This window comes from Haemaphysalis longicornis, unplaced genomic scaffold (assembly GCF_048455015.1).
Source record: "Haemaphysalis longicornis isolate Haplotype H1 unplaced genomic scaffold, Haemaphysalis longicornis Haplotype H1 scaffold_3, whole genome shotgun sequence".
NCBI lineage: Eukaryota > Metazoa > Arthropoda > Arachnida > Ixodida > Ixodidae > Haemaphysalis > Haemaphysalis longicornis.
In genome coordinates this window covers 100,842,170-100,863,561 of record NW_027526335.1, presented here as the reverse complement: position 1 = coordinate 100,863,561, position 21,392 = coordinate 100,842,170, and the positions used below count along the sequence as shown (strand labels likewise).

The window sequence follows — 21,392 nt, the reverse complement described above, 5'->3', positions numbered from 1 at the left end:
TCCCAGGCACTGCCAAATACAAGTACCGGTGGTGTTCGGTATTATCCTGAGTGGTACCATGGGTAATCCCCTCTGAACGGCGAGCAGGCTTCTGTTGGTCTAGTGCGCTGTTGCGTAGTCTAGTGGCCCGGACTTGTGTCTCGCAGTCTTCGCTTCTCATCGCAGCTTCAAACTGCGGTGGGAACGCCGTAGTGGTGCTAGTAGGAGGCTGGCAGTTCCGCTTGAAAGGCACGGGCTCCGAAAAGGAGCTAGTGCTCAGTAGGGCTGGGAAAAGAGATGCAACGATAGGCCGCGCTTAGGCGGAGCCGTAACTGGGCTCCCGCCTACTGCAGGATCTTTCTCAACAAAGTATTTTCCAATCCAATCCGAATTCTGCATAGCTGTAATCCTGCTCGTAGGTTTACTGGCTGCTTCTCCGCTGAGCGTTGGCCGTTTCTTTTTGTCAGTAACCCCACTGACATTGACGCTTTTGCTGTAAGATACACGTCTGCGGTGTACTGCGGCGTCTTCAATAGTTCCACTGCCGTCCTGCAATCAACTTCCAGTTCCATTACTAGCACCATAGTGCCATCATTTCTGGTGAATACGGGGCCAAAAACGCTTAAATTTGTTATTATTTTCGCAACACCTGTGCTGCAGTTGGGCTAAGCAGAATGTCTCCTTGTCAGTCGGCATGCATGCATTGACATTCACATTACCGCTTTTCTCGGGCGTCCTTAGGATCTCGGATTTCTTTGCGCGGAGAAACACGGTTGTATGTGGTATCCTACGCTTTGACACTGAGCGCATTCATTTTATTAGTTTGTGTCTTTTTTTTTACTAGTTTGATTACTTCGTGTATTTATCAATTGTGACAGCAAACCAAATAATTTATTTTCCAGTTATAACCCGGGTAAATAAACATCGGGCTCAGAGTGTGCACCGGAGAACGCCAATCACTTTTAAAAAGTCCTAAGTTGCTAAACTTTATTTGTTACTGAACTACAGTTCAGAACGGTACCTTTTACCACAGATGTTGATAAACGCATGTCCTCTCGTCTCGACTTGCAGCAGGATCTGTTGCATCAATCATCCTGCAAAGCTTTCAGAGGCGGGGAATGCTGAGCGCAGCAATGCGCCACGTAGCAGAGAGGCGCAAAATTGAGTTTTAGCCTGTTGCCGAAACAGTCGAACAGATAACATGTGCGACGTCGCCCTTTAGCGTTGGTGGTTGCAGCCGACGCCATGAATGGTTACCACGACAGCAGGAGACGCTAAACGCTTGGTATATAATCCCCCATTGTACATCCCTGTTTAATTGAGCGTATCGCTGTCTAAGGCACGGCTCTCACTTTTTCTTGGTTTGTTGGTTTCTTGTGGTTTTAGGGCGCGCGCACTCCGTGGTATCGCTTCACGGCTCTTCCGGCGACTCGCGCTCACCGCAAAGCATCGCCTTGGGCATTAGAGTTCAGTTGTTGCAGTAGGTGTTTAAATTATTGTTTAGTGCAGTGCACCGGACTCCACTAAATAATCATGCGACGTGCCGAACACGAACCATGGGTTGACTGGTTCCCTTCCTGTCACTTTCCTGGTGGGGTATACCCTCACTTCTCATTGTGCCTCCCTCCATCTTTCCCTCCTTGCTGCTCGCCACTGTTTAGCTAAGAGATGGCACGTACCGCTTCAATTTTGCCAGCGGTAACGCTGAGCTTTACGATTGTCAACTTTTGTCCGCTTGATATTGTCTTAGTGGTGGCGTGTATGTAAGGCGGAGAAATCATCGCACTCTCTTGACGTCTTTCACTGCGAGGCAATTTTATTGTAAATTCTGTTCATTCCATCTGCGCTCCTTAGGACGGTTGTTTTATCATAGTCCTAACATTTTGACCAATTCTTCCCGCAGAGGTATCAACCTTGACTTTTTCTTTCAAGACTGCCGTGGCGTCCGCAACGACAACACCGCGCCCAGCCGCCGCTGATATCGTCTGCCCTGTCTATTTCCCCATGGCGCTGCCACACCTTCCGCCGTGCCTTCCGCATTCCCGTGCCGTTTACGTCCAACTGCTTCAATTTCTAGAGCGCTTTTCGGCGCTGGCATCCAGGCACTGCAGTGCCCTTCTCTTGTTCACGGGATCCTGCGCCGCCCGTCGACTTGCGTTTTTAAGATTGTAAGCAGCACTGACGGCATTTTCTTTCGTTTTCTTTCTACCTTTCGCTATTGTAAAAGTTGCAGAAGTAAATATTTATTATTGATTTGCAAGTACCTTACAGGCCCTTGCATAACGCGTTGAGTAAGGGGGACCAGAAAAGGCACGAGTTTTAGCATGTACAACAAGTAATTTGTGAAAGGTGCAGCATATAAAGCAAGCGCTAAAGAGTAGTAGCATAGAGACCAAAACTTATTATACACAAGTGATTGATTCATTGTAGGGTTTAACGCGCCGACGCAACGCAGGCGATGAGGCGCGCCGTAGTGGCGGGCCCCGCATTAATTTTGACAACCTGGGGATCTTTAACGCGCGCCGAAATCTCGTACACACGGGCGTTTTTGCTTTTCGCCTCCACCAGAAAAAACGGCCGCCGCACCGGGAATAAAACCCACGACCTCGTGCTCAGCAGCACAACGCCTTAGCCACTGAGCCACCGCGGCGGGTAATATGTATTTAAGCATCACACATCATGACCGTACAACAAAAAAGATGCAGTTCACGGCGCAGAGCAGTTTTTTTTTTTTGCGATAGTACCTGATGGCATAATGACTGCATTACAGGTACAAGTTAGCTCTCGTTCCGCCAAGAAACGCAAGGAGGGAGGGGTGGTCGGGTTCCCATATCCACCGTTGGAAGTCGGGTGGTCTGCTGCAGGGTGGAGGGCTATGCCTCGAAGGTGTCGTGTTCTGGCCGCTTCCAATGAAGGCACGTCCACAGCAGGCGTTATGTGTCTGCATCTTTGGCGGGAGCCGTGCAGAAGAGGCAGTTATATGCGAACGGGGCTCTCCCTCTCGGGCCTGAGAAGGTGTCGGCACCCCACGCCAGACAGTTTCGGGCCTCTTTTCACTACTTCTCTCTCTCTCCCCCCCCCCCCCCCCCTCAAAGACCTCATGGCATCGCATCACATGGTAGCGTGGTGGCCACCCCCGGGTCACAGCGGGAGAGGGGGCTACACCAACATGAAGTCTTCGCAGCAGTTCGAAAACTGTAGAATATGTGTGACTGAAATTGGCAACAGTACTTAGCATCGTAAACTGGAGATGTCACAACAGCGCTTACAGGAAATCAGAACAGTTTTTCGGGTAGGGCAAAACCAAAGAAAATGAACCGCAAAAAAATAAGTTTACAAAATAAATTTCGCGGTGCATTATATATGTCGTATACATACAAGAACAAAGTATTGAAATATAAAGTTATCAAAATGTAAGAGTACTTTGTTACGCTAGGAAAAGAATCGGGCCTGGTGTCAAATGCCAAGTTATCGGGAAGAATATTCTACAACTTGGCGACACGAGGCAATACGGATGCACTAAAATAACTTGTTTTACAGTAAATGCGCGAGAAACTAAGCAGGTTGTGCCGTGTAGTTGATAAGTACGAGTGTCGTTCGATAGGAAGTCTGGTCATTTTAGTGCTATTTAGGTTTTATGAAAGAGGCGTTAAATACAAATTTTGTGGTGAGTGGCTAATGATTGAACTGAACAATATATATCCTTTTACAGCAAAGCTATATACCTCTACCCCCCAGCGGTTTCAGTGCTGTGGGCAAAACGATCTCCGTGGGCAAAACCACCAAAGCCTAAGACGCCGAGCGCATGCGTCAGGCCAATCAGGCATACAGCATGGAGCTCAGAATTTATTTAAGGAATGGGAAAACCAGCGGAAAAAAAAACCGCAAACCCGAAGGAGAGACGAGATTACACCCACGCGTGACTAGCAGCTGAAAATTTAATTAAACCCATACTCCCTGAGAACAACCAAGCCAACGCATCCTCTAGCACGCACGCGTAAAACGATTGAAAATGTTATTGTTCACTTAACTTTTTCTGCTTCTGTATTACAACCGCTCAACACTGTAGGAAAGCGATTTCCTCATCGCTGAGGGAAATAGACGGTGCGCTAATACCATTGCCTTCCTACTGTTGGCTGATGAAGAACGCTTCATGAATTTCATTTGCTCCAACAGGTCCAGCAAGCTGCACTTCTTCATTTAAGGAAACTACAACACAAGCATTGAAGCCATATAATGGATTATAAGGCGCCTGTGAACATTGGGACCCCCACCCCCCTACGATGTGTTCCTGGTAAAGGGTATGTTTGCCGATTGTGTTTATCATGGTTATACATCAGCAAAAACGGAGGCACATTCTTGCACGGCTGAAAGCGAATCAAAACCATTGAGATGAACGTTGCCCAGTTTCCTTGCTTCCAGTCAACACCGGCGTCCTATTGGCTGATTTTCTACGTTGCGTATCAACGAGCTGGAATATGCAAAAGTTCACAGAAATGCACTCAGTTTACCCCTTCCAGCGCCATGACGCGATCTGTGCGTGAGCGCCAGGTCGCGTAGAGCCCAACCAGGAGCAGTTTCAAGAACCCGGTCGTCCGGATGATCTGGCACGCTGAGAAAGTTTGCTCCGTACCACGTTGGATACAAAGTGATGCCGATGTCTAGCCCCAAACGAACTTTGTGCTAGAGATGCTCCGCGCTAGTACAAGATGACATCATCATCATCATCATCATCATCATCAACAACAACAACAACAACAACAACAACAGTAGCAGCAGCAGCAGCAGCAGCAGCAGCAGCAGCAGCAGCAGCAGCAACAACAACAACAACATGCGCTAGGGAGTCAGGGGTGGGGGCGAAGCGGACAATTCGTTGACCAATGGCATCAAGAAACCTTCCCCTAAACTATCGAGGCAGAAGAGCGAAGCGCTTGTAGCAGTTGCATTAAAGAACAGAAACAGAAGTGCTTAAAGCGAAGCTGTAGATAGCAATGGGTGAGCACAGAAAATGCCGGGTGTGTACCCACAAGGGAACGGAATTTCGATTCTATATCGGCGCAGGCCGGCCGCTTCCTGTTACACCTGGCGCCGACTACTGGTTAGCACTGAACACTGCCGCAATATTCTCGATTAAGTACTGAAATGAGCTTGCTTTTCGGCCTCTGGGGCCTGACGGTTAGCGTAGCGGATTTTTGGTTTCATGCAATACTCACACAGCGCTATCACGTAGTAGCACATACCGGCATTGGTGTATTGGCCTAAGCTTCTGCCGGGATTTTACGTGCCGCGCGAGTCCAAACCACATACAATGTGGTCAACTCAGCACTGAGCGCACGTATTTGCTGCTGTTGGAGTCAAGATTCAATGCCACGGACTCTGTGGATGTACTGGGCGTCAACAACAGTGACGGAGCGGCAATATTTGCAGTCTACATAATCCTCAAAGACACCAAAACAGATATCAACACTTTCACGCATGAGCACTTCGCATGGCTGGTACAAGAACTAGACACGCCGGTGATAATCGTCAGCGACCTTAATTGTGACAAAATGAGTTAATGGCTACTATAGCAGCGCGCACATACGTATGAAGAGGAAGAATTAAAAGAAGCAACAGGATAAGTGCTGGTTGCTTTTCTTCATGCGTCCTGAGTATTGAACCAATATGACCGCCTTGATACACGCCACGTGCGCCTATTTTAACAACAGAGCTGTTTAAGCCGAGCTTCATCCGTTCGTCGCACAAAAAAACCTCGCGGAGCGATGAAGTGACCTCGCGTTGTCTAGCAACGCCCCACGCAGCTAAGCATAGCTTCGCGCTTGCTTCGCTAGCCTAGCCATGGCTCCGCCGAGCCTCATCAGCACCCGTCAAGCCGTGACGTCCTTGCAGAACTCATGGTATAAAGGCTCGTGTAGAGCGTCGTCGTCCAGGCTTGCGCGTGGGTTGAAGGGAGAGAGGCCGGCTCTGCTGTTTCTTCCGCCTTCAACCACATGTGCCAGCTGAGCCATTTTTTTGCGTCGTATAAGAAGAACCGCGAATTAATAACATGCTGGTAGGCCAAAACAATCAAAAGGATACCCAACTATACCCTTATACTAAAAAAACAATGCTTGTAATTGACATAAAGGGACACTCAAGTGATTTGCGAACATTGCGGGATTACTAGCGCAAATTGTAGTCTGGAGCATCTAGGCTATGTTTCGACCCCTCTCGCTGCTTTTACGCGACTTTATTCAGTAGAAAAAGCAATTCGAAAATGCTGTCATCCTTTCTGCATCCTCCTTACCTATTTCCTACGACGTTTCGTATGACGTTTCCCATGGCTTAGCTTCACAGCGCTGCTGCACGGTTCACCGACCCTCCGACAGAATCAGTCGGCCCAGCGTTTAGTCGGCCGGTCGCCGGTGGGTCGTCGCAATTCGTTCGCTCAGTTGAAACTAAGCCACGGCACGTTTGCGACAGGAAAAATGTGTGCTTGGTTTATTAGTTTGCAGACAGTCACAAGTTCTAAGTTCAAGTCGCTCCACACATGCGCACATGCGACGCTTCGCTGACTGGTAGGCTAGTAGAAAAACCTAAGGCCAATTGAAGGTGAGAGAAAAGTCAGCGAAGTTAATATAGGCACTAAGGAATTAAATTCAACCGAAACCTTTATCGTATATGGTTAACCCACGGTGCGGAAAGCACATTTTGTGCTGGGTGAACTAGCACAGCGTTCAACAGCACGACCACACAACTGCGAACGTTTTTCCGCCTTAGGAATGCAGTCGCGAGGCATGAGATATTGTGGTAATTTGTGGGACGCTTACTCCACGAGCGCTATACAAGAAAGTCATCTAAGCTACTTGATATGCTCAAAACAAAAAAAAAGAGAATATAAACTGCCTATACATTATGTAATTTATATATCCGTTCCTGCCAATGCTGTCTTGTGACCGAGCTCCAGTAACTGGCCATCTCTTCGCCCGTCCCCCCTTCCCGTACAGAGCGATGGCGACGCGGACGTCTTCGTCAGCGGCATTGTAAAGCAGCCGGTGCAGCTTCAGTCGTGCCTTTTGGTTTGACTGGTCGACGACTTTACACCGCTGCCTCTTCACGTTGACTTCAGGGTTTTTCGAAATCTTCCCGTCCTGGTTCTTGAAAGTAAGCGCCTATAAGTGGCTCACTTGATAAGCCCCAAAGGCGACTACTTCGGAAAACAGTCCCAGTATCGCCAGCGTACCGCGAAAATCTTCGACGCCATCCGGGCGGGCACGTAGATCGCTGTGCAAAAAAAAAAAAAAAAAAAAAAGGCTCCAATATACGTTGTGAAGGTGCTTGGACTGCAAAGCCGTACACGACACCCCCAACGATTACCGATGCGGCGTCACTCGAATTCACACATGGCTCTACAAAAAGCGAAACCAGAGGCTCTCTCAGCCGTTGCCTGGGATTCGCCGGGGCGGCGACCCGAACGCAAAAGCGTCGGAAGAAATAAAAAATTAAGCCGTTCCACTCAATGGGAAAGCTGTCGGAAGGGCAGATCAGGGATTCGCCATAATGGGCTGCAGGGCCGTTATCAGCTCACTGCTACCAACCCAATGCAATTAAAACTTCCCGCCCTCGGAGTGCTCGCGCACCCCCTGCCTGAAACTGCGACAGCGGGTGTTCCGTTCTTTTTGGGCTTGTTTTTCCTCCCGCACGTGCCGGCGTTGCACTGCCAATTTTTAATGCATAGCATTCCCCGGCAGCACGGCAACGGACAGACTTCTCAAACTGGGAGTACACAACACTGTGGAGGAGCTCATAGAGGCTCATTTGGTAAATCAGCACCACCGTCTAGCGACCACAAGAACAGGACGCCAACTGCTTGGTCGCCTTGGATACAATAGCCCAGAAGAACAAGGTAGTTCTTCCATGGACATACCCACAACCATAAGGCAAAACATCTATGTGGCTCCCATTCCACGGAATATGCACCCTCAGTTTCACCAAGGAAGACGTGCGGCGAGAGCACAGGCATTAGATATAGTCCATGGATCAAACCCCAAAACTGTGTACACGGACGCTGCCGACTACGCTCGCATGGATACGATGAGAGCGGTCGTCACCACATGCACCGAGCATGTCACCAGTGTCACACTTACTGGAATCAACACTACCCAATCAGAAGAAGCAGCCATCGCTCTTGCCATTGCCCAGACCTCAGCCGATACAATCATTACTGATTCTCAAGCAGCATGCCGAAGCTACCTACGCGGAAGAATATCAAGACCAGCTGCAAGAATCCTTCTCCAGCGACCCCCTCAACGCAAGATCAGTCTGGTTTGGGCGCCTGCCCACTCGTCCCTTCGCGGCAATGTCATGGCACACACGACAGCCCGAGAATTAGCCTACCGGGCACCGCGAGACGACTGGCTTCAAGCGACTCTTCCCCTAGTAACATACCAAAGCATCACACAGCACTACAAGCTGAGTCGGCAACAATATCCTCCCGCCCACCCGTCACTCACCAAGGAACAGGAACATAAGCTCAGGCTTCTGCAGACAAACACGTCCCCACACCTATCTAAACTTCACGCCATCAACCCCACCCTCTACAGCGCCACATGCTCACACTGCGGTGAGATCTGTACCCTCTACCACATGGTCTGGGCCTGCCAGAAAAACCCAAATTTTCACCCAATTCCCAACCCTTCTTATGAGCAGTGGGAGAGAGAACTGGCCAGCTCCAACAGCGAAACTCATCTTCGGCTGGTGGAACGTGCGGAGAAGGCAGCAAGCTCCAACAGGATCCTGAAATGAGGAATTTGACCACGTGCCCCCCCCCCCCCCCCTTTTTTTTTGCAAAATAAAGTTTACTCTCTTTCTTTTCCGAGTACCCCAACAGTCCGGACCGTCTAACGACCTGCGTTTCCACAAAAATGCAGATATCGCTGAAGTTCCATGGAGATAACTAGTGGCACGAAATTTTAAAAACTAAGAAACAAGAAAAATATAAAATAATGACGAAAAATTGCTAACCGTGTACTCCTTGCATTTTCACAGTAATGAAGATTTCGCCAAAGTTCCAAATGAAATGCTTATAATAACGTAAATTGAGATAATGGTCGGACGAAGTTTTCAGAAAATAAAAAATAAGAAAAATATTACAAATTACGGGGAATGGCCAAACATATAATGCATGGCATTTCCACAAAAATGCAGACTTCGCGAAAGTTCCACCTGTAATCGCTGGAATAGAGCAAATGAAGATTGTTGGTTGAACGAAATTTTGGATAACTAAAAAAATAATAGAAATATAAAACATTAATGGGAAATGGCGAACCATGCCCTGCATTTCCACAATTTTGCAGGTTTGGGGAAAGTTTTAAGGTAATCGTTACAGCGACGTAGAAGGAGATAAGTTGTCAGACAAAATTTTGAAAAAAACTACAAAAAATAGGAAAAATATAAAATATTTATGGGAAATGTCAAAAAGGTATACTGCGTGATATTTCCACAATAGACCTTATGTAAAAGTGCCGCCATCTATCGGAAGAAAAACCAAACGAGCACGCGACGCTATGTTGGGGGTAGTTGGGGGGATGGCGGCCGCGGGATTGCTTGGTACGGAGCGTGTGAGGGGCTTTCTCGGCTTGGCAATCCTTTTATATTCAGATTTAAGCGCAGCAAAATGAGCGACGAGTGATCTGTGGACCTTTCTTTGTTGCCCACGTTTGCGGGCGACTTCGTAAATACGCGCATATTCATCCAAAAAGCAGTCATGGAGGCACCAGCAGGGAAGCTGTTGGAGGTTGTCGCGTTTCTTCTCCTTTTTGTTTTTTTGGCTTTGAGAACGCAAACATTGAAAGTACATCCGTGTTGGTTCGCATCCTGCGGGTTTATCAGGAGGTCATTCCTGAAACGCTTCGGAACTTGCGGGCTGTCCTGAGGTTGAAATGGGGAGGGGGGGGCACTCGCGATATAGCTATACGCTAAGGGTCGTCTGGGACGCAGAGGAAACCTGCAAAAGAAAAAAAAAAAACACTTAACAAAATAAATTGCATACCTGGCATTTTTTAACAGTGAAGCTGTTGTAGCTGGCCGTAATGTGTAGCGTGTAACGTGTGTGGCACGTAACGTGTTAAACATTGCCAATAAATTACCAATAAATTGCCAATAAACAATTAAATTACCAATAAATTGCCGAGCGCTGGTGAGCGCGTGCCTCGCGGCGACCACCGAGCCTCCCAAGCACACGCAAAGGCTTTAGCAAAAAAAAAAAAAAAAAACTGCGAAAACCTTCAAGGGCGAGAAAATGCCGAGCGCTCGTGAGCGCGCGCCTCGCGGCGACCGCTGAGCGTCCTTTGCTCGCGCCGTGGACAACAAAACTGGGTGCACACTACCGCTTAGAAAATTCCGCTCGAAAAATTTGATCTTGGTAAAATAGGGTAAACGGTCGAACAGCAGGCGACGAGCGGTAAATGACCAATACACAGAATTACTACGTACGTTACTTACGCTACTCATGGCGCTACGTGAAGGCAGCAACTCTCGCGGATTCCTTATTTCCTGTAACGTTTGGCAAACGAAAGAATGCGTAGTACTTCCACAAAACCCTACCGAACGTCCAGAATAAAAAGAAAACGCGGGCATGCAATGCACGAACGGCAGACTCAAAACTCTACCCGCACGATAAAGTACGAGCTGACCGATGCAGTGCGCCTTAACTATAACGGCAGGCAGGAATGCTCGGTGGCCGATACAGGGCTAGAAAATAGCTCACTTCGGGACCTTTTTAGTCCTGCACATATTATTTGTTTCGTGACTATGCATGCGACCTAGCTATAATATTACTGCGCGAAGGGAAGTCGACACCCGCAAGCGACTTCACGCAGGGCTCGAGTCATGCTTCCATTAAAAAAAAAAAAAAAGAAAGAAAAAAGATGTGTACGCTATTTCCGTGGTCGCCTTCGTATCATCTTTGTTCACAGCAAGTTACACGGCAGTATTTGGGTATCTTGGATGCCGACGTGCGCGTCGCTAAACCCGGCCTATCATGTACACAGTGTTGTACACGTTCCTCCAAAATAGGAACGAAAGCTCGTTCCTCGTTCCTTGCCAATTTTGAAACGAGTTCCCGTTACAAGTTCCTTTATTGCGAAAAGAACGCGTTCCAGTTCCACTTCGAAAATTGGAACGTGTCGTTACATTAACGTTAAAATTAGGTTTTTAAATTAAAATATAGTGTCGGATAATCTTGGGTCGAAATTAAGTGAGACATTTAAAACTCACATCGAACTACGTATATTATACGAATATTAACACCACCGGCAGAAGATTATCTGGAGATAAAGATAATCAAAAGAAATGCTCCTAGGAGAATTTTTTCAGGGAGCACCGGATAAACTCCAGACGGCTCGAGGACATTTCGGTGCAGGATATTTTGGTGCGGATATTTCGGTGTACGGACATATCGTTGTACGGACATATCGGTGTACGGGCTTTTCGGTGTACGAACATTTCGGTGTACGAACATTTCGGCGACCAAATTATCCGGTGCTTGCCTGTTTGCGACAGCCGTTATATTTGTATTTCCACCTAACGTGGGTTATGGACAACAATCTGAAGCAGTGAATTTATTTTCTTGATTGATGCCGTGTTCGATCTTGGCCAGATATTTTTAGAAATTCTACATTTATATATTTTTGTTTAATACCTCTTCCTGGGGACACCTGTTATATGCAGCCGATTGAATTCTTTAGCACACGTTTATTTTTCATTTATGACAGGCTGTTAATTTATATACGCTGAGAAAACTACCCGTGTTTACGATGGTCTACCGCCTCTTTTTTATTTTTTTTAAATTACACACCCTCAAATTACATAAATTACATGCACACTCTCAATATCCAAAAAGTAACAAACATTAGCTAGCCCCCCAGAATGAAGAGAACCTTATGAAGAGTATTACGTAGGCTGGGCTGCCTTGCTAAAATGAATTCGCAAACACTGACCTAGGATATTGCCGGGGAGGAAAAACCGGCCTTTAGGAAAACAGCGGCAGGTTCTAATGTCCTAAATGCTGATTAAGCGCGTACCGGTCGTTCATACAAATTCCACCCATTGGGTTCGGGACAACCAACCTTCGTTTAATGTTTACAAGCCTACATTTACCACATTTTAATTCTTTGTTCTAGCGCCCCACCTCCCTCCCCACTCCCCCCTTCCGCCTGTACGCTCAAATCTCGACCAGATTTTTTTCAGCCATATTATTTTCGGTTTCCCCTGAAAATCCTACTGGCGTGGTGGAGTTCACGGTCTCCGAAGCGTCACCGCAGTGATTTTTTTTATTTTTTATTTAGAACATACTGCTAGCCTCTTAGTGGAGGCTTTTGCAGGAATTGGGTGATACATTCAGAACAATGACATAGCACACTTCGCGTTTAAAACAGAGAAAAAGCTTTACATTCACCAGGAGCTCACGAAACCTCTATAATGTGACACAAAAAGCCACCCAAAAAGCCGTTGAGAACAGAACGGCCACTATGCTGGCTACGCCCTTCCGCGCGTCGCGGTCATATCGACGGCTCCCCCACTCCAGGAATCGCTCTTTCTGCGCCTTCAGTCGCCCTCTTGGGAATTAACTCAAGTAGCGCATATCATGGACACCCCAGGTATACATCGCTTCCTCCTATTATAAGGAGCAAAAAAAAAAAAATGAATAGGCTAGTGTGACGAGAGCGGCAACAGTCGTCTTCAGGTTTTCGAAGTCCAGTCGACGCAATGGTGAAGCACAAGTGACACCCCTCTCTCTCTACTTAGGGGATGTTTGCCGGCGGGGCTCAGCTTTCCCCTCCCCTAAGGCGAGATTGATTGAGAGAATAATTAAAACGAAATGCACACGCGCCTAATCGACCTCGTTTTTCTGTTGTTGTTTTTTCGCGGAAGTTTTGCGGGGGGGGGGGGGGGGGGGCGGAGGAATAGACTAAAAGAAGCAGCGTCTTGCACCGTTGGGTGAAGGGAAAGGAAAGCGCTTTGGTAACACTTAAAGTATTAGGGTTGTTCACATGAATGTTAAAATAACAAAAAATGGTTGAATGATCCAAATTAACAACGTTAATTTTTACCATCTGCTAAAGAAATTGGGTTTCACGTGGCAATGCTCCGCCAGGGTTTAGCGTTCGTTTCCACGAACGGCGGCTCAAGCACAAGTCTCGAACGTAAAATCATATCCAGTTACGAAATTACAATATTAAAGCTAAAATGTTCAAAGAATGCCTGGGACATCCCCTCACTCAAAATGTCTGGGCCAACACGTCGTGCACCAAAATGTCCGTGCACAGAAACGTCCACACCGAAACGTCCTGGACCGAAATGTCCGACACCGAAATGTCAGGATCTCGTTTAGCAGTCCGTCCGTTTCGTTGGCTACGTTGTTACCGGATTGGCCGGGACCGGTCTGCTCCTGAGCGCGCGGAAGGGCGAGTAGGAAGGGTGTGGAGGCACGGACATGGCGAAGGCAGGCCCGCGGAACTAATCCTGCTAATCCCCCAACCGCCACGAATGCCCAATCGCCCAGCCGGGTCCTGGTCAACCCAGTTATAGTGAACTATAGAATACTCTAGTTCACTATAACCCAGTAACAACGCATACGACAGAAGGACGGACTGCTAAAACTCTCTATTCTTTCCCCGCCAGGGAACAATTCCATCAGCCAGACGCGCATTCTGGCCTCCTGAGACAAACGATGAAGGGTGAAAAGCATTCTCGCGGCTACGCTATTCACCAATCGAACGCCGCGTAAGCAACCAGCATGAAAGCAAGCACAAGCTGCGGCCTGCTGCGTGGTTATTCTTCTGCCTTTGACCTTCGAGGAAGCACGTACGGCTGAAGGGCGGGCAAACTGACCATCTTATAGGAAGAGAAACGCAGTAGCGCTTTGTGGATTTTTGTACTCGAGCCTTGGCATCAAAAACAGCCAAATCCTAGCGATGTAACGGCCGGAACGCCGTTCCTGCCGTTCCTTCAAAAATGTAACGAGTTACCGTTACAGTTCCACCGACCCTTAATGGAACGGTGGCGTTCCTCCGTTCCTCCAAAAAGGAACTAGTTCCAGGAACGCCGTTCCTTGTAACGCCGTTCCGTACAACACTGCATGTACACAGCGGTTTCCGGAGATCCGGGAATCCCCCAACATGGCGGAAGGGCACGCGGTTCCCGCAAGACGGCGCCAGTTTTTCCATAAGGTCTATAATGCAAATTTCGCGAAAGTTTTAAGTGTAATCGCTATAGTAGCGTAAATGGGGATAATCGGTTGAACGAAATTTTGAAAAAAAAAAGACAAAGAAAAATATGAAATAGCTACGGAAAATGGTGAACCATGTAACCCCCCGCATTTCCACAATTATGCAGATTTCGCGAAAGTTCCAAATGAAATCCTTATAACCTAAATGGAGATAATTTTGAACAAAAAGTTTTGGTCATTTTTCAGAAGTCGAAAGCCGCCCCCCCCGTCTTAAACTAATCAGCTATTTCATATTTTTTGGACAAAGTTTTGAAACAACTAAGAAATAAGATAAATATTAAAAAATTAAGGAAAATGGCAAAACATATAATGCATGGCATTTCCACAATAATGGAGATTTCGCGAAAGTTGCACCTGTCATCGTTATAATAGCGTAAATGAAGATAGTTGGTTGAAAGAAATTCTGAATAACCAAAAAATAAGACAAATATAAAATAATTATGAGAAACGGCGAACCGTGTAACGCCCTGCTTTTCCACAATATTGCAGACTAGCTTAGCTTAGAGAACCAACCTGTCCTTCGTAAAATTGCTCGTCCCCTAGGGTACAGAAGTTGTAACAACTTCATTTGACAAGGCCAAATGCAAGTTTAAGAGTAAAGGAGGGGTATGCAGGCGCATACTACGACGATGTGGGAGCGGCGGAGGAACCAGAGCTGATCCCCAGCTACAGTGGCCGTATATGGCTTTTTTGATGGAAAGTAATCCTTCAATTTGAAATAGATATTTACCAAAAAAATTAGCGTATATTGAGGTTGTTGTGGGTGCGCTGAAGATTGGATTAGTCTGACTGGTGTTGCGTAAAGGAAGAAAAATCGCCAATGGCATGCGGCTAGCACACACAAGACAGCAGAGATACTTAGCACACACATGAGACAGAGATAATTAGGAGGACAAGAATGGGGTGAAGTGCATTCGGCAGACATTCTCAGATAATGAATGGAAGCCTACCATTTCCCCTGAAAAAGACAGTGCATAACAGCTGCATCTTACCAGTACTGACTTACGGGGCAGAAACTTGGAGGCTCACTAAAAGGGTTCAACTTAAATTGAGGACGACTCAGCGAGCGATGGAACGGAAGATGATAGGTGTAACGTTAAGGGACAAGAAGAGAGCGGAGTGGGTCAGGGAACAAACACGTGTTAAGGACATATTAGCGGAAATTAAGAAGAAGAAATGGGTGTGGGCAGGGCATGTAATGCGAAGTCAAGATAACCGTTGGTCATTAGGAGTAACAGAGTGGATCCCTAGAAAAAGTTAGAGTGTGCGAATATTCGAAAGTTTCGAATATTACTCGAATATTAAATATGTTATATTCGTATTCGCTTCGAAAACTATGTATTCGAAAGATTTCGAATATTTGAAAGGGTTCGAATAATCGGCTATTGTCGAATATATGGACTGATTAGTTTAAGTTGGGGGGGGGGGGGGGCGGCTTTCGATTTCTGAAAAATGACCAAAACACGTTTTTTTTTAAAGCCAATTATTCTGCTTCTATGTTTTCTATCCTCTGCGTTTGCAAAGTTGTCCGCTGAAAACCGTCGCAAAGTGGCATAAAAAATACTTTTGCTCGCCGCTGTGACAAACGTCAGCGCAAAAGAGCGAAAACACGGCGCAACGGTGCCGCCGGGTGCGGCCATTTTGGTACCACTGGATCGGCCGAGCGATCCTCTTTCCGGTCCTGGCCGTCTCTTTTATCTTCGTGCATTCACAAAAGGACGAACGACAGAAATAAAAGACGCAGAAACGAAGCCAGAAATAAATGCTGAAGCGCGTTGGCCTTCCGGTCGCCGCGCGTTTAAACGGCCCCCCTGATTGGGCCTCGCTGCAGCAATGGAAGATGGCGTCCGCCTGAACTGCGTAGTGCGCGTTTCTCAGTTCATTTACGCTGCTTCGCTGGGCTAAGTTTCTGTTCAGTCATTTCATCTGCTTTGGTATTAGACCCGGACATTATCGCGATGGGAATGCCTGAGATCACAAGCCAGATCACGGGAAGTTGCGCGGCTCGAAAGGCGGAGGTCATCGAACGCTTCGTGCTGCGCGTTACTTTACTCTGGAGGGTGAAACGCGGTGTGCGCGATTGTGATAGCGGTTCGCGAAGTGAACTTTTCTTCTGATTTGCGATGCTTACGTGCTTAGTAATTTGTATGTTTGGCCGTAGGCTCGCTAGCCTTGGGAAATAAACGGCCGATGCGTCAAAAGTTGCTACGCGCATGGCGTAGCCGTTGCGCGTTTAAGTATCGCCTGACTGCGGAACCGGGTACGATTAAACATTAGATGTTGTAATTAATGCCCGTGACGTTAGATTTAATCTTAATAGCGACCTGACGGGCCATGTCAGGGATGAACAAAGTATCACATGTTGCGGTGTACGAGCGCCGCTATGCCGGCGAGCCATAGCGTTTTTTGAACAATTAACGTTTCCCGTGCACTTCTAGAAATCATGCAAACAGGTCTGAGTCAGGAATAAAAACGTGTTGACGGCGTTAAAAATGTACTTACTGTAGTTGAATTTAACCAATTGAATTTTTAGGGACGTTAATAATACCAATGCATACATCTATAGTTCATTGCATATTCACTGTGCTGCGAGGAAGATTGGATGCCATGAATTTCAAGAGTACTAAAAAAATGGGCCTGCATTGAAGTTGGAGTTATGCAGAATATTATGCCAAGCTTCAGAGTACCTCATTTGTATCCTTGTCTTATGTACACTTTTGGCGATGAACACCTGCACGTAAGCTGCTGCTCCAAACAATGTTAGAAAGCATAAGAGAAGTTAAAACTCAGTTTTCAAATTTAAGTAAAAAAATTGCTTCACTTGTTGTCATGGCCACAACACTGCAAAAGGAAGGTGTCCAGTGCAACACAAGCAACCAGCTAACATACTTGGCATTAAAAGCCATCTCCCCTCCCCCCCGTTTGGTCCACAAACTGGGCTATGTATACCCTTTTTATGGAAGTTTTATGGAAAGAAAAAGGCTGCAAAAGTCACTTCAATTTCAATGCAAGGCTTTCCAGAAGCCCCGTGTTCAAAAAACACGAACGGCTACAACGCTAGCGACATTTGATTGAAATGTATGCTGCAACTTCGGAAGCATTTTTCTCAAAACAGTTTTTCTTGTTTTTCTTGCCACCTACGTCTCTTGTTGCAGTGATTTCTTTGTGACCGCTAGGTCTATTTTCGATTCCGCTCTTTGCGTTACATTCCGTGATGAACACTTCAGGTCGTGACACTCGGATTCAGATGTTTACTTTTTGTGAATTTGTATACTAATAGTCGTTCATGGTCGATATGCCCGTTAATCATTCACCTGCTAAAAACTGAAGACTAAAAAAAAAATGTGTTCCAATAAAAAAATCTGAAACTTGCACGACCTCGTCCATTCATTTGGGAATGCAAAGCACGTTGAACAATTTTTATATCAGGTTTTATAAGCCGCTCAAGCTCGTTACAAGATGAAAAGAAAGGAAGTTTTAGGTGCGGAGTACCTTAGGACCGCACAATGTCCGTCCGCCTCCGTGCGCATAGCATTTGCAATAGCAAAAAATCACACAGGCACCGGCAGGATTCGAGCCTGTGTCTGGTAGACGAGACAGAGTTAGTGTCAGTCGTCTTGCCCATTGGGGTATGACCGTTTTTTTCTTTTTGTTACCTTTTTTTTCGCACACAATGCACGTCACGGATAGATTAAAAACCGTTGGCCGAACTTTGAGTGACGGAAAAATTAAAAATAAAATCAAACGTACACAGTTCTTCTAGTACAGATAGCCATTCCATATCGGGCGTCTGACGCTCGTGCACTTCACAGAGCAAACTAATACTCTGTGCAAAGTATTTGTTCAGTGCTCACAGTGAGGGCGTGCGGGTCAGCGTGGCGCACCGCCATCCTCGACCTCCAAATGGCATGCAATCCTAGAGCCATGATGAGGTCATACGGCACACTGTTATCACTAGGTACGCAAAGAAATCGTATGCCTTGGGGTGAAACGGGCAGGTCTATCTTTAAGGTCCTTTGCAACACATCCCAAAAAAAGATGGCGTCCCTGCACTTCGCGAAAACGTGCTGAAGAGTTTCTGGTTTGTTGCACAAAGTGCACGTTGTAGGACCAGCGACAAACAAGCCTTTCTCCTGCATCCACGTCTTAACGGGAAGTGTACCGGTGTGCAGTTTAAAAAAAAGGTTTTCACGGATGCTGGGACGGCCATCTTTTTAACACGAGATAACACGTCTATACACTGATCGGTAAAGTGGCACAGGTAACAACACATCCTTTAAGTCTTTAGTAAGTGCATTTCTTGACACAGCTGCTAAGTACTCCAGTGAAAACCGTACTGCTAGAAACCTGAAAGAGTTTACAACCTCCTTCATGTAGCCTTTAGGGCTGCTACAGCTTTCGTCTGCGGACGAGACAATATATGTAGGCAACGCTTTTGACAGCACACTTTGTAAAAATGTTCGCAGAAAAGAATCATTCGTATCCCGTAAGAACAAAAACCGATTACCGTATTTACCCGATTCTAACGCGCACCCGATTTTCCTGGCAAAAAATCCGAAAAAGCTTGCACCTCCGATTGTAACACGCACGGGACTTTGTGACCATGACAAACGAATGTGAGAGAAACGGGCGATTTATTTCCCGAAGTAATCTCACTTATCTCACTCCTCGTCGCTCTCCGCTGACCACAACATCTCGTCCTCGGTGCCTTCAAGCGCGTTCGCGATGCCACACTTCTGAACGAACGTTCAACCATGGTCGATGGGATCGTTGCCCACGCCTCGCACGCCCATCCCGAGAGCTTCTCCAGAGGTGCACGCTTCAGCCGACCGCTCGTTTTGAACGCGTGGGAGCCGCTGCTGCCATTGCTGTTATCAAGCGTGCAAGTGAAACGATTTGACGATTTGTGTGAACGCCGATAGAAAAGCATAGGCGCCTAGGCTTGCTGCGTCCGAAAAATCGTTGCTAAAAGCTTTGGCGCCATCTTGAGATGGCGATGGCGATGGGTGGGACGAAATTTCCGCTGTTTCGGCAGTTGCGGTTTTGTATCCGATTTTAACGCGCATGCAATTTTTCGGCCTATTTTTTCTGAAAAAAAGTGCGCGTTAGAATCGGGTAAATACGGTAACAAGCTGGCGAATGTTAACGTGACACAACTTAACCCCGCCCTCCTTAACACGCCGGAAAAGATTGGTTCTGCTTGAATGGGCTATGACCGTGAGTTAGAGCCCGAGAGTCAAACGGCTTACTCCTCGCCTGTAACAGTGCGAAGTACCTTAGGACCTCCCAATGTCCGTCGGCGTCCATCCGTGCCCACACCACCATCAAGCGAAAATCAAGCGAAATTCGATTTGAGCCGTGAGTTGCAGTTTCATTTAGGGAATAATCAAGGTGCAACTCACGGTTCAAATCGAATGACGGTAAGGGCGCAAATCGGATGTCACTCGGGTCGCAACTTGGATGTCATTTCGAGTCCCCGTACTCCGCACCTTTGCCATCATTCACGGAGTCGAGATGCTGCCATTTTTTATACACAGTTTTCGAAATATAGTAGTATGAAATTTTTATGGTGTTATCACACGAGCATTTCTAGTTGATGTGCTAATTTCTATCAAAATCCACAAAGAAATAGAAAAATTTAATTTCAAAAGCCACGTCCCTCCTTAATTATTCGATATTCGATTGGATATTCGAAGCTAGATATTCGGATTCGATTCGTATTCGAAAAATTTGATATTCGCACACCCCTGAGAGAAAGTTTGTGCTGCTGAGCACGACGTCGCGGGTTCGATTCCCGGCCGCGGCGGCCGCTTTTCTGATGGAGGCTAAAAGCAAAAAGGCCCCTGTGTACGAGATTTCGACGCACGTTAAAGATCCCCAGGTGGTCAAAATTAATCCGGAGCCCTCCACTACGGCCCGACTCATCGCCTGCGTTGCGTCGGTGCGTTAAACCCCACAATCAATCAATCCCTAGAGAAAGCAGGCGTGGCAGGAGGCGTCAGAAAGTCAGATGGGCAGATGAGATCAATAATTTTGGGGAATAAATTGGTCGCAGTTAGCACACAACCGGGATAATTGGAGATCCATGGGAGAGGCCTTCGCCCTGCAGTGGCCGTAAATAGGCTGGCGATGATGATGATGATGATGGTGATGATGATGATGATGAAACATGAAAGCGAGATGGAAACCATTGAGTAAAGAAGGATGCATACGGGCATGGGGGCATTTTGGGAGAACGTATGAGGTGCATACATAGATGGAATAGGTGCGGAGCTTGCAAGAAAGACTTGGGTGGCTTGTAGCTGAAAAGGGGGGGGGGGGGATTAAGTATCCTGCAGGGGTGGCTGTGCGTTTGCGCAGGTGCGGTGACGATATCCCAGCCATCGTACCGAGACCGGTTCTCCACTCTGCTATTACCCTTCATTGAGATACCAGGAAATACAGAAGACTAATACAAAGCTCTTCGACGACACATACCAGAGCCGTAAGCGCACGGTAATGATTCAAAGAGGAGTGAGCAGTCGTCACACCAGGAAAGGCGTCATATGAGCAGACGCCATCTATCCGAAATTATTTACAGCCTGTCCACAGGTGCCATTTAGGAAGCTTTATTGGGAGATATGAGGTGTACGAGGAAGTGAAGAATATTCAAGCCACTTGAGGTTTGCAAACGCAATCGTTCTGCTCAGTGGGTCCGAAGAAGACCCGAAAAGAATTATTGAGGAAATATTCTCAGGAAACGCACTAGTAAGATTTAAAGCAGAAATCTAATTTAGAGTATAGCAGACATACAAAGAACTTCCATTTCTGCATGGGTACTTACTGCTTGAATACGTAGATGAATACAATTAACTTGAAGAAGTTTTCAGAGCTGGTGCAAATCACTGCAAAGAAATAAAGTGCAGGATTAGCATCAACTGTTGCAGTCTGCGAACCTGCTGATGTCGTGACTATTAGGCTACCTCAGTCACCAAAGTGAACGGTATTCAACGAATCAATATTCACCGTAATGACGGAAGAGGCAGAGACCTACACACTTACTAAACACGTTGAAATAAAACTTAGGTCTGCACAATGAGCTATGATGAAATATTTGGCTTGTGCTGTCGTCTTCTCTGCTTCCGTTACCCCGCTTGCACTATCA

The 21,392-nt window shown here is 46.8% G+C and overlaps 1 pseudogene across 4 annotated transcripts in view; it reads right to left on the bottom strand.

The window, feature by feature from the left end:
• The window catches only part of LOC144174957 (very long chain fatty acid elongase 7 pseudogene), a 239,514-nt pseudogene that overhangs the window by 199,044 nt on the left and 19,078 nt on the right, over window positions 1-21,392 (bottom strand). For 2 of the 4 annotated variants that reach the window (XR_013323562.1, XR_013323561.1), the window contains exon 2: window positions 6,577-7,242. The exons of 1 other annotated variant lie outside the window; for it this stretch is intronic. The product of XR_013323562.1 is annotated as a very long chain fatty acid elongase 7 pseudogene, transcript variant X7 (transcript). Of the gene's footprint in view, window positions 1-6,576; window positions 7,243-9,728; window positions 9,965-21,392 lie in introns of those variants that run through there. One more of the 4 variants, XR_013323563.1, reaches the window with a different exon arrangement.